Below are 16,010 nucleotides of genomic sequence, written 5' to 3'. Positions count from 1 at the left end.
TACTTTTTAATCTGGTTCATCCCCTGCCTACAATCCACCAGTTTGATACACCTCTGATTAATACAATTTGGTATTGGTGAAAAAAAAATGAGAGAGTCAATCAATGGAACAGATTAGGTATACAATACACAGAAGCAAATGAACATAGTAACACAGTGGTCAAGGGTCCTAGTTACTGAGTTGACAACTCAATATTTGACAAAAACTACTGTGAAAACTGTAAAGAAGTCTGATAGAAAATAGTCATAGAGCAACATTTTGTATGGCATACCAAATTTAACTACAAATGGATATATGACATACATATAGTGATATCAGAAACAGACCTTTCAGATCGATGGGAAAAGGAAAAGCTCATAATCAAACAAGAGACAGGATCACAGAAGATAAAATTGGAAATTTTTATTCCATAAAATTAAAAAAAAAACTTTCTCACAAACAAAACCAATGCAATTAATATAAGAAGGGAAGCTGTTAACTGGGGGGGGTGGGGGAGGAAATCTTTGCAGCAAATTTCTCTAATAAGAATTCAACAGAAAAATGGCCAAAGGATATCAATAGACAGTTTTGAAAGGAAAAAATTGAAGCTATCAGTAACTTTATTTTAAAAATCTCCAAATCACTAGTTTTTTGTTTTTACAAGGCAACTAGGGTTAAGTGACTTGCCAAGGGTCACACAGCTAGTAAGTGTTAAGTGTCTGAGACCTCATTTGAACTCAGGTCCTCCTGAATCCAGGGCCGGTGCTCTATCCACTGCACCACCTAGCTGCCCCTCCAAATCACTAGTAATTAAATCAGATTGGCAAAGTTGACAAAAAAAAAAAAACCAAACAAAGTCTTAAGAGGTGCAATATATTATCAATCTAGCCATTCTAAAAAGCAATTTTAACTTGTCCCACCTCCCGTTCCCCCCTCACTAAAGTATTCATAATATCTTCAATCCAAAGATACTATGGAGACCTATACTCCAAAAGAGATCACAGAAAGAAAAGGATCCATGAGAACTGATGCACAGATATAATGAAAAGAACCAGAAAATAATATATAACATTATAAAGAAAAGGACCTTTGAAAGATATGAGAAATCTGATCACTGCAATGACCAACCACAATTCCAGAGGCCTGATAATAATGCATGACACTCATTTTGATGAACTCAAGAAGAAGAGTAAGACTTATGGTTGTTTAGTTTTTTAATACAGCCAAAGTAGGAATTTTGATTATGAAAAATTTTTCAAAGACTTTGTTATTTGGGGAGAAGGGTTGACAGGAAGAGGGGAAAGAAAAGAGAAAAGGAGGGGAAGCTAAATGGCACAGTGGATAAAGCACCAGCCCTGGATTCAGGAGGACCTGAAGTCAAATCCCACCTCAGACATTTGACACTTACTAGCTGTGTGACCCTGAGCAAGTCATTTAACCCCAACTGCCTCACCAAAAAAAAAAAAAAAGAAAGAAAGAAAGAAAGAAAGAAAGAAAGAAAGAAAGAAAGAAAGAAAGAAAGAAAAAGAAAAGAGAAAAGGGGAAGGGGAGAAGGGAGAGGTTATTTAGGCCTTCTTTTTTTAATTCACAAAAGAGAACAAAAAAAACTAACAAGTAGGAGTGCTTTGAAACCACATGTTAATTTCTTATAGTTAAAAAAGAAACACAAGATATACATAATAGACATCTACAATTTCATACAGAATCCTCTTTTCTGTCCTACTATGTATATGGAAATACCCTTTTTTATATATTTAATATCAAAATAAATATAATTTTTTAAAAAATATAAACATTTATACAGCTCTTTCAGGTTTATAAAGCCCTTTCTTCAAAACAACTCCTTAGCTGTGCTACCCTAAACAGATACCACTGCCTCATTCTGGGTCAATTCTAAAGTATCATATACCAATTTAATAACATTCACTTCTCTGCAATCTCTTTTTTGACATTCATCTTGCCTCACAACAGAAAAAGCATTAGACTTGGTCCTATCCTTAGTGGTAGAATATAATTTGATTTCTACCTCTGCCACTTATTATGTCACCTTAGTAAGATGGGGTGACCTCTTTGTGCTTCAGTTCCTTTTCAGTTGGTTGTCGATGTCATTTTTCAGTTGTGTCCAACTCTTTATGACCCTATTTGTGGTTTTCTTGGCAAAGATATTGGAGTGGGGGCAGCTGGATGGCGCAGTGGATAGAGCACCGGCCCTGGAGTCGGGAATGCCTGAGTTCAAATCCGGCCTCAGACACTTAAAAAAAAAAAAAACTTACTAGCTGTGTGACCCTGGGCAAGTCACTTAACCCCCATTGCCCCGCAAAAAAAAAAAAAAAAAAAGATACTGGAGTGGTTCGACATTTTCATCTCTAGCTCACTTTACAGATGAGGAAACTGAGGCAAACAGGGTTAAGTGACTTGCCTAGGGTCACACATCTAGTGTCTTCTTGATTCCAAGTCCAGTGCTCTATGCACTGTGTGGCCTAGCTTACTCATATATAAATTGAGTATTGTACCCTACATAAAACTATCACACAATATTACATAAATTGAAGAACTCTATACAGTCCTTCCATTTACAAATGTAATATAGTATTATTACTATCATGCCAAAACTTTGAGATCTTTAAACCCGGTCTTAACGATATTTAAATCTCTATCTGTACTGAGCACGAAAACAAAAAAGTTAAGTGACTTGATAGCAGCTGTGCCATTATAAAGCACCAAACCCTAAACTCACTTAGGCATGCCTCTCAACTTGCCAGGTGACTGATGAAAAGCATAAAGTCAAAGTCAAAAAAATCATTTATTCAAAAACTTTCATCCAAGTGTTTTCCACAATTCCCTATTTGAATATTTTGGTCTCTACATTGTTTATTCTTCTAGTTCAAACCAAAAGAATGATAAAATTCATGAACTTTTTTCTTTTAATCAAGTTTTCTTATACAAAATGACAAATATGGTAATGTTTTACATAATCATACATGTATAACCCATTTCTGATTTCTTCCCACCTCATAAAGGGGGGAGGTGAGGGAGGGAAAGAGGGATAAAAATCAGAAACCCAATACTATAAATAAAAACATTTTTTATTTTAGAAAAATAATGGATGGCTATTAAAATTACTTAATTTTTAAAAATTTATGAACTCATAATAAATGCCCAAATTTCCTTTTAAAATAGCTATTTAAAAAACCACATAGAGAACTGGTAAAATCTACCATAATTTGATAGAGAATATTATGAAATGCAAAATGGATTCTTTTGATTACATTAAATTAAAAAGGGTTTGTACAAACAGAAGCAATGCATCCAAAATTAGAAGGGAGGCAGAAGGCTGGGAAACAATTTTTATAGCCAGTACTTCTGATAAAGGCCTCATTTCTAAAATATATAGGGAACTAAATCAAATTTATAAGAATCCAAGTCATTCCCCAATTGAGAAATGGTCAAAAGATATGAACAGGCAGTTTTCTGATGAAGAAATCAAAGCTATCTATTGCCATGTGAAAAAATGCTCTAAATCACTATTGATTAGAGAAATACAAATTAAAACAACTCTGAGGTACCACCTGACACCTATCAGATTGGCTAATATGACAAAAAAGGAAAATAATAAATGTTGGAGAAGCTGTAGAAAAACTGGAACACTAGTAAATTGTTGGTGAAGCTGTGAACTGATCCAACCATTCTGGAGAGCAATTTGGAATTATGCACAAAGGGCTATAAAGCTGTGCATATCCTTTGACCCAGCAATATTAGGTCTTTTTCCCAAAGAGATCATAAAAAAGGGAAAAGGACCAACAAGTACAAAAATATTTATAGCTGCTCTTTTTGTGGTGGCAAGAAATTGGAAACTGAGGGGATGCTCATCAACTGGGGAATGGCTGAACAAGTTGTAGTATATGAATGTAATGAAATACTATTGTGCTGTAAGAAACGATGAGCAGGCAGATTTCAGAGAAACCTGGAAGGACTTACGTGAACCGATGCTGAGTGAGATGAGCAGAACCAAGAAAACATTGCACAGAGTATCAACAACATTGTGTATTGATCAACCTGCGATAGACTTGACTCTTCCCAGATAGTTCCAAAGGACTCATGATGGAAAATGCTCTCCAAATCCAGAAAAAAAGAACTGTGGAATCTAGATGCAGATTGAACCAGACTATTTCTACTTTTTTTTGTTTTTCTTTTTTGAGGTTCCCTTTTGCTCTGATTCTTCTTTCACAGCATAACTAATGCAGATATATGTTTAATGCAATGGTACATATCTAACCTATATCAGATTGTTTGCTGTCTTGGAGAGGGAGAAAAATTTGAAACTAGAAATCTCATAAAAACAAATGCTGAAAACCATGTAACTAGAAAATAATAAAATATTTTTAGGATAAAAAAAATCTACCATAATTCATGGTTTCAAAGTATATATATGTGTGTGTGTGTATATACATATACATGTATATATACACACACGTATATATATATATACATATACATATACACAATCACATCCCAACCCAATTTATTTCCCACAGTACAACTCCAACAAAGCTACTCAACAGCTGTGAAACTAATACTATTTGAAAGAGTAAACAGAGCAACCCATTCAGCTACCATAATCAAGACTACAGAATATAAAACAAGAATACAATTAATTTGCTCTAAAAGAAAATCAGCCTATTTGATGGCATCATAAAATACAATATTAGGGAAAGACTGGCTTAAATATTTTCACTTTTTTCCCCCTTTACCACTTATCACACCCATCAATTTCATTCCCATTTACTGTCATTCAGTCCCACTCTGATCCTCTGTGACCCTGCAAGAACTGCTCCTTATAAATTTACATTTCATACTAGTTGACTGCATTCCTTTCCTTTGCCCAAGTTTATAAGCTCTTCTCATTTCCAAAGCTTCCTATAAATTCTATGATCCCCAGAGGACCTTTGTTTTCTTTTTGTTCAGTTTTATGACCACATCTGCCATCTACTTTTCACTGATAAATGAAATACCTATGACAAAAGCTTTTGACTCATTCTATTACTACTCAAGTCACCATCTGTCCTGTTTTTGATGGGATCCTAAGTTAAACAATTTAAAGAATATATAATTGAAGGTGTGAGTGAAAATTTCACAATAGATTAGTAATACATGCTAGTGAGATAAGCAAAAAGTTCATAAATATAGAGTAACTTAAAATGTGTTAAACCGAAGACGACGGTAACTTTTATAAAGAAAAACATTTCAAGTAAAAAGGCAGACCACAGGCAAAATGGATGGTTGGGAAGAAGAGTCAGATTTCTGCCTCCATGAACTAGAAAACCGTATAATCTTATTATCTAACCTTTCAGTGATTTTCAAGGATATCACCATCTCAAAAATTACTAATTTAACTTTGCAACTGATCCTAGGTAAATATTTAAATCATTAAAAGGCCTTATTTAGGTAATGTTTCTTAACTAATTTTTTTTTAATTCTGTGTGCACTACTATAACTGTTTTTAAGATGGTTTCAAAGGTAATTAAAATTTTTAATAAGGGCAAGGCCTTTGTGACCTGCCAGCTGGCTAATACATTCCACATTCTTTACTCTTGAGATTTACAAAAAAATAGGGTGAACATCAAGATCAAATATGACTGCCAGTTATGTGTTAGGAGTTTCATGCTAACAACTATCCTGATGCTCTCAAAGCAACACATTTATAAATTGTGTCAAAAATCAAATTTTCCATACAAAAATATGCGATGTGTTTTTGTTTTTTTAAAGAACATTTCAGGGGAGAGAAGTAGAGATAACATAAACATTCTTTTGAGATAATGTCAATACTCAAGACTTTAAAAATAGTTACAAACTGCCTCTCTTTACAGTACTTTGCCTTACCCCTAAATCTCTTCTTCATTTATACCTTGATCTACAGTCCGTCACTGGCTCTCTTATTTCATCACCCTTTTTCTGGCTTCACTTCCTTCACTTTGCAATTTTATCTTTACAGCTAACAAGCTCAACTATAGATTTCTCTTTTCTTAAATCTCTTGTGCCTCACCACCCCTTCTCACTGCTGTCTGTGGTCAGACTAAACCACTTGTCTCTCCTTCACTCTCACTCTCAGCTATTGAATGCTGCTAGAAAAAGCTACATAAGCCCATACCCAAGTGTATCCACTACAGATATATTACATAATTTAGTGTGGGTTCTCAATGGTACGGGGAAATGCATTTGTTTGGTCAAGCTGACTCTCTCTCACCCTCCTTGTTCCTTTCTCTCTGGAAACATCCTAAACAACTGCCCTCCAACTTCCTTGGCTTCCTTCAAGACTAGTCAAATGCCACTTTCTGCAGGAGAAGTTTCCAGGTATATCCCCCATATACACATACTTCCAGTGCAGAAAGTACCTTGAGATTATCTTCCACTTACATTGTAAATCACTTGTATGTACTAAATTGACTACATGATGTTGTGTCTCCCAGTAGAATGTGAGCTCCTTTTTAGACACCTATTTAAACTCCCCACTTTGAGTCTCTCCTCTTCAAATCCATCTTCCACAGAACTACCCCCAAAAAAATATTCCTTCTAAAACACAGGTCTAACCATGTCACTCCCTGCTCAAGAATCTTTCATGACAACACAAATATGTACTCCTCACAGCTTGGTATTTAAAGCTCTCCTAAGTCTGAGGCTCCAACTTTCTAACCTTATTTCTGTACCGATTAGAATGACGCCACCTGCTGGAGACTTACTGTAGAAAAGCTCCACCATGAGGTGAAGGTCTTTAAGGGCAAGATCATGCATCTTTTCTTTGGCATCAGGAAGTGATGTTTGCTTGTGGGAGGAAGAAGGGGGAGCCTGGAGCTCTGACTCAGGCTCTTTCCCGTGGACTCTGGCGGAAAGCGGAGCTAGAAATGCACTCTCCCTTTAATAAATAGATGAATGTAGGCCTTTTTCTCTCTCTTTACCAAATTCTTATTCTCCTTAATCAATGCTTAAAAGTCTAACTCTTGCTAAAGCTTATAATTTATTGGCAACCACTCATTAGATATTTTAGACAGAATAGCTAGAATTTTAGCCTTAACATTTCACATTAATAACCTTCATGCACCCTCTTTGTTCAGCCAAACTGCCCTCCCTAGTATTCCCAGACCTGACATTTTATCTCCCATTTGTGTGCCTCTGCACAAGGCTGTCACCAGGCCTGGAATGCACTCCCTTCTCACATTCACCTCTTACAAACTTTAGCTTCTTTTAAAAGGCTCAGCCCAGGTGGCACCTCCAAAGAGAATTCTTTCCTGACTGACCCAACTGTTAGTATTCTTTTCCCTCTAAAATTATCCTGTTTATACTAAACCAAGTGGTGTATGTTCCCAGTAGAATGAAATCTTCTCCAAGATAAAGACTATTCATCTTTTGTATCTATAGATCTGAAGCATATGAAGGCTTGCACATAGGGATGGAGACCAGATCTGTGATTTTATCAGTAAAGGGAAATTCCAGGTGAGGAAACTCTTAAAGAGCTTCTTAGAACACAAAAGGTTAAGTGAATTACAAAGGCAATATGTGTCAGAGGTGGGATTTGAAGCCAGATCCTCTTAGCTTAAAGGTCCATTCTCTATCCCCTACAGCACACTTCTTTGCACATGGTACATGATCAATAAAGGCTTGCTGAACTGAGTTATTTTAAAAATATGACAATGTTTGTACCTTACAAAAATATAGGCATCCTTTTATTTTAAACTGAAAACTACTAAAAGGAATGAGTTATCACTCTAATAGGCTATTTTGACCTGACTTAACATTTAATTATGAGTATTTTAAGGGTTTCATATGAAGTGTCAAAATGTATCAATTAAAAATGCAAACTATGGCTATATAATTATTTTTATTTGTACGATTATTACTACCTCGCAAAGCAACTTGATAATCAATCAACAAGCATTTATTAACTACTCACTGTTTACAAGGCACTGGGTTAAGCACTAGGGATTTAAAGAAAAAGCAAAAACAGATCCTACTCTTGAGAAGCTTACATTCTAATGGGTGAGATGACATGTACATAAAATATATGATACATATAATAGGGCAGATATGTAGCCATGGAGGCAAAAGCACTAATAGTCAGAGAAACCTGAAAAGGCCTCCTGCAAAAGGTGGAATTTGAAGTGATTCTTGGAGGAAGCCAAGGATTCTAAAAGATAGATGGTAGGAGGAAGAACATGGGGAGTTTGGGGGGAGGGGAAAACACACTAACGAATACAAAGGCACAAAGAAGGGAGGGAGATGGAGGGAGAATAGAGTATCATGTAACAGGAACAGGAAGTGGGCCACCATTGCTGGATCATCAAGTATATGGAAGAAAATGATGTGTTAGAGAGCTACAAAGATAAGATCTGTGAAGACCTTTATGAGTCAAACAGAGGTTATATTTGATCCTAAAGGTTAAGAGATCTTGGGCCTAAAGTAAACTGATACAAATTGAACTGAGCAGAACCAAGAGAACATTTTATACAGTAACAGCAATACTGTATGATGATCAGGGGCAGCTAGGTGGCCCAGTGGATAAAGCACTGGCCTTGGATTCAGGAGGACCTGAGTTCAAATCCAGCCTCAGACACTTGATACTTAACTAGCTGTGTGACCCTGTGCAAATCGCTTAACCCTCTTCGCCCTGCAAAATAAAAAAATACTGTATGATGATCAACTGTGAATAACTTAGCTATTCTCAGCAATATAGTGATCTAAGAAAGTTCTGAAGGACTTATGATGAAAAATGCTATCCAACTCCAGAGAAAGAATTGAAGGAATCAGAATGCAGATCAAAACATACTTTTTCTTTACTTTGTCTTTCTTGGGCTTTTTGTCTCTTTTCTTTAACAACATTACACTTGTAGAATTTATACTAAATTGCTTGCCTTCTCATTGTGGAGTGGGAAAGGAGGGAGGAAGGGAGAGTATTTGGGACTCAAAAATTTTATAAAACAAATTTTTTAAATTGTTTTTACATGTAATTAGGAAAAAATTAATATTAACAATTTTTTAAAAGGTAAGAGCTCCCAGAATGGAATCGGAAAGATAGGGGTTTAAATTCACCAATATCTTTCATTTACTCCTCTATTACTACCTCCATTTAAGTCCTACTCCAAGACATGGAAATTTTTCAATAACATCACCAGAAGAAACCACACAGCTGAAATCCTGGATCACTTAAGTATTATAGTGTTATGATGACTAAACTTTAGTAATGCGCCCCCACCCCCAATCATCACAGTACTTACCTCTGGGTCTGGAATAACCACTTTTCAAAATGGTTGATAAATTACTTTAGTCAGTCACCATACTACTGGTAAAAAGAATTTTAAAAAAAAATCATAGATCTGACTCATCTCTGAAATCACCTGATCCCATTTGCTTTGTAAATAAAGCCCAGAGAGGTTGTGACTTGCCTAAAGTCTCACTGTAAGGCTATATATTGGGTCTAGAACACAAGTTTCTTGACTCCAAGTTACTTTCAACTGCTCGGGGGAATATTTTAAACCTTTAGTGTGTGTCCAGTATGTGTGGAAGTGCATGTATGTATTTTAAACCTTTAGAGACATAGTATAGCTTTCTGTCACAAGAGGCTTCCTTCCTCCTTTCTCTCTCCCACTGGCACCAGTCTAATCTTAAAAGCTCAAGGCACCCTGATGACTTTTCATAATTCCCCTGGCAAGATAAGTAACAAATTTTCCTTTAGTTGAAAGGAAAACAAAATCAGGTAAAGCTTAAGAAAGCAAAGTTAACACCAGTTAAGGATGACGTACTAGTTTAACTTCTCACTTTGTGAGAACAATATTCAGCTACTTCCCTCACCAGTTTTTATACCTGTTTAAGAAAAAATACTATATATCAATTACCAGCAGAGATAACCCGGCTCCTGAATGGGGATAAACACAATGGGGGGTAGGGGGAGAGACCACTTCCTCATAATGTCACTGTATCTGGAAGGAGACACTCTTTTTTTTTTTTTTAAGTGGGGCAATGAGGGTTAAGTGACTTGCCCAGGGTCACACAGTTAAAAAGTGTCAAGTGTCTGAGGCCGGATTTGAACTCTGGTACTCCTGAATCCAGGGCCAGTGCTTTATCCACTGAGCCACCTAGCTGCCCCCAGGAGACACTCTTAATAAATGTTTTGGGCAAAAGCCAAGTGAACTTGGCCAAGTACAAACAGGCATAACTATCAATAAATAAAATGAAAAGTGATTTTATCACTATGCAGAAAGGAAGGGAATACACATTTATATCACACCTAATATATGCCAGGCACTAAGGGCTATAATTACAATAATTTGTTTATTAAGATCATAAAAACTATATTCATTAGGATAATATAAACCCTTTAGGACAATTTCATTTCCTTTTAAGTAAGTAAAAAGAAATTATTTAAGTTCATAAATCACAGGCTTGGAGTTAGATGGGAACTTAGAAGTCATCTAGTCCATCCCTCTTATTTAACAGATAAAGAAACGAGACTTAGGGTAAGTGACTTGGCTTAGATCACACAGCAAAGTATCAGCAGCAGGATTTGAAGATTCTATATACATATATATGTTGATATATACACATATACATATACAAATATACACACATGAGTCTGAAGACTGGTGAGTTTTATTTATTTTTTTAGTATTTCCAAATTGCTGTGAATCAAAAGTATCACTTTTAAACATTAAAAACTGTTTAACAGCTTATTTCCTTTCTTCTAAAAGTCAGAACTTAATCAAAAACAAAAACAAAGACATAATTTTAAAACTACCTCAAGAAAATAAGTATTATGCTAACTTATTTATTTTTCAGGAGGGAAAAAAATTAGATTTTGTGTGCTAATTCCAATGCCAGCCAAAACAAAACATTTTGGCATCAAATCTTTTTTAAAAAATCATAATGTGGGGCAGCTAGGTGGCACAGTGGATAGAGCACTGGCCCTGGATTCAGGAGTACCTGAGTTCAAATCAGGCCTCAGACACTTAACACTTACTAGCTGTGTGACCCTGGGCAAGTCACTTAACCCCAATTGACTCACCCCCTCCCCCCCAAAAAAAACATAATGTATTCCAAAGCCAAATACTTTTAAAGTTTTCTTTGTTCATTGTCTTTCATTATTCAAATCACAGATAATTCCCAGCTTATCAAGGAGTTGTACTTTAAAAGTTTATTAAGTTGGTACTTTGGAACACAATTAATTTTTCTCATAACTATAATGTGTGATAAGATTCTCAGACTTGAGGGCAGCTAGGTGGCACAATGGATAGAGCACTGGCCCTGGATTCAGGAAGATCTGCATCCATATGTGGCCTCAGACATTTGACATTTACTAGTTGTGTGACCCTGGGCAAATCACTTAACCCTCATTGCCCCAAGATTCTCAGACTCACAGGCTGCTTATTAAAGCCCATAATATGAAATTCAGTTTAATCACTGAAGAATGAAGAGCAGTTCAGTTTTACTAAGAAGCAGAATACTTGAATATAAGTCACATAATACATAATTATTACAAGTATGTAAATAAAGACAATATCAATAGTTAAACACAGTTAAAAACACAAAAATGGAGATTCAAAGAGGCTCCTGAAAGTGATAGTGGGAGGGGGGAGGGGGAGGAAAACACCCTATAAGAAATATAAGTAATCAAGCAAAACAAATTGTTTCCCTAGTCACATCCAAAAAGATGTCTCATTTGACACCCTGAATTCACCACTTCTTTGTCAATAGGTGAGTGTCATGTTTTATATATCATCAGTCAGGGCAGCTAGGTGGTGCAGTGGATAGAGCACCAGCCCTGGATTCAGGAGGACCTGAGTTCAAATCCGGCCTCAGACACTTAACACTTACTAGCTGTGTGACCCTGGGCAAGTCACTTAACCCCAATTGCCTCACAAAAAAAAAAAAGAATATATATCATCAGTCCCCTGGAAACATAGTAGGTCAGTGTTCTTAACTATATATTAAAAGACAAGAAATGATTAAGTACAGACATAGCATTCAATGATAGCATTCATTTCACATTAAGCTTTTCTATGTGAAATAAACTCACTGAAAACTTACAGCAAAATAGAGAATTAAGTACCAAATTAGAAAAAAAAAAGTGGGGGGAGATAAAATCACAGTAGTAAAGGCTGAAATAACAGTAGTTCAAACCTGACCTGCTTAAACAAGCTACTGACTCCTAGATATAGAGAAAGACTATCACTGTTTCTCTGAAGTTTAACCAATGCAAAGAATGGGTGAAAGAGTCCACAAACCACCAACAAGCACTTGATCTCCTTGCCAAGGGGAAAAACAAGGCAGCCAAGAGAAACACCAGTTAGGAGCACAGATTTATTTGTTGTTTTTTCAACAAGCTCATGTATAAGAAGGGAAATATAATCAATTAGCACTTATTAAGTGATTATTATGTGTCAGGCACCGTGCTGCACTGACATAAAAAGACAAAACGGAAATGAATCTCTGACTTGAGAAGTTTACATTCTAATGGGAGACGACATGTATATATACACACACATAATACATAAAAAATAAATATAAGGTACTTTTGAAAGGGTGAGATGGAAAAGCAAAAAAAAAAAAAAATGGGCAAAAAGCAGTTGAGGGGAAAATGCTTCAGAGCCCTTCATTTGAGATTACACTAAACCACCTTAACCCAAGAGTATATGTAGATGAAGCTGAGAGATAAAACAAAAATGATGTGAAATGGAACAGATGTCCTAGTGTTTCTATAGTCATTTATTCTAATAATAAGTAGAATCACACAGCTGGACTCTTACCATTCCAGTACCAGATGTACCACATAAGAAAAGTAGCAACAAATCTTAAGATAAGAAAGATGTTCAGGGCTGTTAAGGGATTCCCTGAACTTGTCTTTGAGTTGTCATATTCATCAGAAACTCTGGACTCAGAGCATGCAGGAGGCCCTGAATGTGTCAAGGACAAAACTCCCCCTGAGCTGACATAATTTGTTGTTGCACCCCAAGCTGGACTCCCTGTGTGTCCTTGGGAAGCAAGACAGGCGCCAGTTAGTCTCTGCCAGACTGGGATACTGCTTGTGCAGCTGAAATCCTTTGCAGATAAAAGCAGACCCCCCTCTATCTTCATAATATAGTAGTTCCCCAAGGGAAAAGAATGCAGCTTTTGGCATCATCTTGTTCCTTCCACAGGGAAATGGTCTTGTCTTTTTTCTCACCTTTGCTTCTCTGTTCTCCCTCTCCTGTCATGACCCATCCTGGTATCCCCTCCTCCCTTTGTTATTATAAAAATATAAACTTCTTTGTAAAGTGTAAACCCTCTGGGTTCCACATGCACACTCATTGCTCTTGTAATAAACCTGGTTTCACTAAGTCTCCTGATGTTTTGATTGCCTATTGACAAAGAGCAGTTAGACCTGACCAAATACATACAAAAAAATAAGTGCTGGAGAAAATAATCTTAAAATATTATTACATATATAAACAATATTTATTTAGTGCTTTTGAAGTTGCACAGCTCTTTCATATATATCATGTATTTTGAACCTAACCACTCCGTGAAGTAGGTACAATGTCAATTATTATTCCCCTTTTCAAAAGAAACCTAGGTTCAGATTAATTAAGCAATTTATCCAAGGTCACAGCCTAGTGAGCATCAGAGACAATATTTGAAACCAGGCCTTCCTGACTATCCATTACAACACATTGCCTTTCCTTAAAAGGAATTTAAGGATCAATTTTAAGAATCTACAAACCAGAAACGATAAACAGTACAAAAAATGATGACCAAGAAGATATCAGCAACTGCTGAGAAAAATGCCTGCTTTATCATCTCTCTCTATAAAATCTTTATAGGAATGGTATATTAAGTCACTAAGGGTCTCCTCACTCAAAACTCTGGAGAACAAGCAAGATTTTGCAAGTCTTCACTTCTCTCCAGGTTGCCCTAGGGACTTTCTCAGTCATGCCCCAGAAACCCCTTCAACTTGGAAGCTCACTCCAGCCCGTGAATTTACACACAGGAAGTAACTCTTGGGCCCTGCAGCATCTCCCTCTGATTGGATGGCTCTTCATAGAACCTCCATCAAATTAAGGAGCCCAGGCCAGCCAAATTTTCATCCTTCTCCAGGCTTCACTCCAACCTTTCTCTATCATTTCTACTCCCCAGTTTTTCAGTTTCCTTTTATATTGTCTTCCCCAATAAAATATAAATTCCTAATTTGTTTTGAAAGACTACACATATTTGTAATGATTTTTTCCTTGCCTTCTCAATGGATGGGGAAGGGGAGGAAGGAGGGAGAGAATTCAAAAATTTTGTTAAAAATATTTATTAAGTTGAATTCAAAATTGGGGAAATGCTCATCAATTGAGGAATGGCTAAACAAATTGTGGGATGAGATTATGATGGAACACTACTGTACTATAAGAAATGATGAGCAGGATGCGATCAGAAAAACCTGGAAAAACTTACATGAACTTACGTGAAATGTACTATACACAAAATAACAGCAATATTGTAAGATGATCAGCTGTGAATGACTTGGCTATTTTCAGCAAAACAGTGATCTAAGGCAACTCTGAAGGACTAATGAAAAATGCAATCCATCTATAGAGAAAGAACTGATAGCATATGAATACAAACTGAAGCATAATTTTTTGTTAGTTCCTTTTTCTAAAGTTTTTTTTGTGTTTTCTTTCACAACCTGACTAATGTGGAAATGTTTTGCATGACTACAAATGTATAACTTATATTGAATTGCTTGAGTTTTTAAGGGGGAGTGGGAAGGGAGGGAGGAAGAGAATTTGGAAGACAAAATTTTAAAAATTGATGTTAAAATTTGGTTTTACATGTAATTTGGGAAAAAATAAAATTCTAAATAAAAAAATGTATTTGTAGCAGCTCTTTTTTGTGGTGGCTAACAACTAGAAATAAATCAGAAAAACCTGGATTTACATGAATAAAAAATGAAGTGAGCAGAACCAGGAGAACATTTTACATAGTAACAGCAACACTACATGATGATCAACCATGGCAGACTTAGTTTTTCTCAGCAATGCAATGTTCCAAGACAATTCCAAAAGACTCATGATGGAAAGTGCTCTCCACATCCAAGGAAAGTGATGGCATCTAAATGCAGATCAAAGCATATTGTTTTCACTTTTTTTGGTAGTTTTTTTTTCCTTTTGTTATGTTTCTTCTCTTACAACATGATTAATATGGAAATATGTTTTGCAGAATTGTGCATATAAATTGCTTACCATCTTAGGGAGGACAAAGGGGAAAGAGGGAAAAAATTTCTAATTCAAAGTTTTATTTAAAAAGTGAATGTTGGAGCTGCTAGGTGGCGCAGTGGATAGAGCACCAGCCCAGGAGTCAGGAGGACCTGAGTTCAAATCTGACCTCAGACACTTGACAGTTACTAGCTGTGTGACCCTGGGCAAGTCATTTAATCCCAACTGCCTCACCAAAAAAATAAAAAATTTTAATTTTTAAAAAGTGAATGTTAAAAATTGTGTTTATGTGTAATTGGAAAAAATAAAATACTATTCAAAAGAAAAAAATTTAAAACTTGGAAACTGAGGGAGATGTCCATCAATTGGGGAATGACTGAACAAATTGTGGTATATGATTGTGATGGGATATTATTGTGCTATAAGAAATGACAAGCAGGATGATTTCACAAAGGCCTGGAAAGATTTATATGAACTGATGTAAATGTCATGGGGCGCAGAGCACCCCAGAATTTCTCTGGGGCACACCAAGGAATCTTCTCCTTGAGAAACTAAACCAGAGGACAGATAACGCCTAGAGGAACCAAATTGGACTGAGCTAGCTTGGGATTCCTACCCTACATTCTGGTCTCCCTTATCCTGGGGAGATAAATTTGGGTGTGGCTTCGGCCTTTGTGTTCTGAAGAGGGATCTGTAGCCACCCCTCACCCAATTCCTTTAGTCACTACCAGTGGGGGATGGTCCTCCACTGCTCACCCAATTCCCCCAGCTACCACCAGTGGGGGATGGTCCTCTCTCACTAAAGGAACT

The 16,010-nt window shown here is 36.3% G+C and overlaps 1 protein-coding gene across 1 annotated transcript in view; it reads right to left on the bottom strand.

Moving 5' to 3' along the window:
- MIB1 (MIB E3 ubiquitin protein ligase 1) overlaps positions 1 to 16,010 on the bottom strand; it is a 168,144-nt gene that overhangs the window by 119,895 nt on the left and 32,239 nt on the right.

The sequence above is a fragment of the Dromiciops gliroides genome, chromosome 1 (genome assembly GCF_019393635.1).
Source record: "Dromiciops gliroides isolate mDroGli1 chromosome 1, mDroGli1.pri, whole genome shotgun sequence".
Classification (NCBI taxonomy): Eukaryota; Metazoa; Chordata; class Mammalia; order Microbiotheria; family Microbiotheriidae; genus Dromiciops; species Dromiciops gliroides.
This window is presented reverse-complemented; position numbering and strand designations above follow the sequence as displayed.